This window comes from Lethenteron reissneri, chromosome 28 (genome assembly GCF_015708825.2).
Source record: "Lethenteron reissneri isolate LAM-NWPU_2019-01 chromosome 28, ASM1570882v1, whole genome shotgun sequence".
Lineage (NCBI taxonomy): Eukaryota > Metazoa > Chordata > Hyperoartia > Petromyzontiformes > Petromyzontidae > Lethenteron > Lethenteron reissneri.
The window spans coordinates 210,504-213,155 of record NC_083806.1 but is presented as its reverse complement, the minus strand read 5'-3'; positions in this window follow the sequence as shown (position 1 = coordinate 213,155).

Below are 2,652 nucleotides of genomic sequence, written 5' to 3'. Positions count from 1 at the left end.
TGTCTGTGCGTTGCGAAGGTCTGTGTCTGTGCGTGCGAGTCTTGTGTCTGAGCGTGCGAGTCTGTGTCTGTGCGTGCGAGTTGTGTCTGTGCGTGCGAGTCTGTGCTGGCGTGCGAGTCTGTGTCTGTGCGTGCGAGTCTGTGTCTGTGCGTGCGAGTCTGTGTCTGTGCGTGCGAGTCTGTGTCTGTGCGTGCGAGTCTGTGTCTGTGCGTGCGAGTCTGTGTCTGAGCGTGCGAGTCTGTGTCTGTGCGTGCGAGTCTGTGTCTGTGCGTGCGATCTGTGTCTGAGCGTGCGAGTCTGTGTCTGTGCGTGCGAGTCTGTGTCTGAGCGTGCGAGTCTGTGTCTGTGCGTGCGAGTCTGTGTCTGAGCGTGCGAGTCTGTGTCTGTGCGTGCGAGTCTGTGTCTGTGCGTGCGAGTCTGTGTCTGAGCGTGCGAGTCTGTGTCTGTGCGTGCGAGTCTGTGTCTGTGCGTGCGAGTCTGTGTCTGTGCGTGCGAGTCTGTGTCTGAGCGTGCGAGTCTGTGTCTAAGCGTACGAGTCTGTGTCTGTGCGTGCGAGTCTGTGTCTGTGCGTGCGAGTCTGTGTCTGAGCGTGCGAGTCTGTGTCTGTGCGTGCGAGTCTGTGTCTGTGCGTGCGAGTCTGTGTCTGAGCGTGCGAGTCTGTGTCTGTGCGTGCGAGTCTGTGTCTGAGCGTGCGAGTCTGTGTCTGTGCGTGCGAGTCTGTGTCTGTGCGTGCGAGTCTGTGTCTGAGCGTGCGAGTCTGTGTCTGAGCGTGCGAGTCTGTCTGTGCGTGCGAGTCTGTGTGTGCGTGCGAGTCTGTGTCTGTGCGTGCGAGTCTGTGTCTGTGCGTGCGAGTCTGTGTCTGTGCGTGCGCGTCTGTGCGTGTGTGCGCAGTCTCGCACGCACACGTAATGTTGCACACACACGCGCGCGCGATCGCTCTGACACAACGCGCGCGTACGCCGTCTCCGCTAATTGAACGTTTCCTGGGAACGGGCTACGATTCTACGGTCGGGGATAGTGTAAGGATGTGCGGGGTGCGTGGGTGCGTGTGTGTGTGGGTGAGTGTGTGTGTGTGCGTGGGTGCGTGTGTGTGTGTGTGCGATGCTGGCCACCCACCCCACCGTGTGCCGTGTCGGCCTTCATATGTGCTAGCGAGCAGCACTTACGCTGAACGATCTTCATCTTTGTGTATGTATATGTGTGCGTGGTGCTGGCCACCCACCCCACCGTGTGCCGTGCCGGCCTTCATAGGTGCTCGCTAACAGCGCTTGCCCCTACAGTCTGTAAATACTATACGGGGGATCTTTGTCTTTATCTTTACGTACTATATATATGCGCGTGCGCGTGTATACGTGGGAATGAGATGAAACGCAAACACATAATCGGAAGCGCCTCGCACACCGAGTGTCATTCACCTTCTCTCTCGCGCGCGAGTGGAATTGGAACGCGTGGCTCTCTCTGCAGAGAGAAAGAGAGGGGAGGGAAGAGAGGGAGGCGAACACCGCAAGTGTCGAGGCTGTGAAAATGCACGCGGCCCACGAGCGCCATGCTACAAAGAGGGGGTGGGGTGGGGGGGGGGAGTGGATTGGACAGGGGACTGCACCCGTTTAAATTAATGACACCAGGGAACCTTGCCAAATATTTGGAGCCACTCGCTTGCATCACGGAGACCCACAGACGCACGCAAAGTAGCACAGACAATCACACAGACCCATAGACTGGCACAGAGCTCGAGAGAGAAACAAAGAGACCCGTGCACTGACACAATAGATCCACAGACTGATACAGAGACCCATAGACAAACACAGATACTCATGGACTGACACAGACCCACAGCCTCCCACAGAAACCCATAGACTGACACAGAGATGAGTAGACTGGCACAGAGACCCATAGACTGACACAGACATCCGAAGACTGACACAGAGACCCATAGCCTCACACAGAGGCATACACTCACAGGGGTTCAAACAGATCCGTGGAGTTGCGTAGCTATCGAGGGTGCAACTGCACCCACGGGGATCCACAACGGGCGGGGTTGGGGGGATGAGGGGGATGAGGGTGACGGGGGGGGCACAGGCCGTAGGGGCTCGGGTGCCAGGCTACAAAGAGGCGGAGGTGACCTTGGATGCTGGGAGAGTTGGGGGGGGGGTATGGGGGGGGTGAGTTGGGGGAGGCGGGGGGGGGGCATTCCTTGCAGCAGGAGCCATGCCAACCACGCTGCCCAACCGCACTGCTATGCCACTGATGTGGGTCGTGCGCTGTCGATCGGGTTTCGAGGCAAAACTCCGAAACGAAAAATGTGCATCACAGGAGAGAGAGACGGTGGAGAGAGGTGGAGATGGAGACAGGTGGAGATGGAGGAGGGGTGAGACGGAGGAGTGAGTGGGTGAGTGAATGAGTAGATGGGTGGGTGGGTGAGCGGGTGAGTCCATGAGTGAGTGAGTGAGTTGGTGGGTGAATGAGTGAGTGGGTGGTTGAATGAATGAGCACATGGGTGGGTGGGTAAATGGGTGAGTCAATGAGTGAGTGGGTGATAAAAATTGAGCGGGTGAGTGAATGAGTAAGTAGGTGGGTGAGTTTATGAGTCAGCGGATGAGTCAATGAGTGAGGGAGTGGGTGAGTAAATGACTGAATGGGTGAGTGAATGAG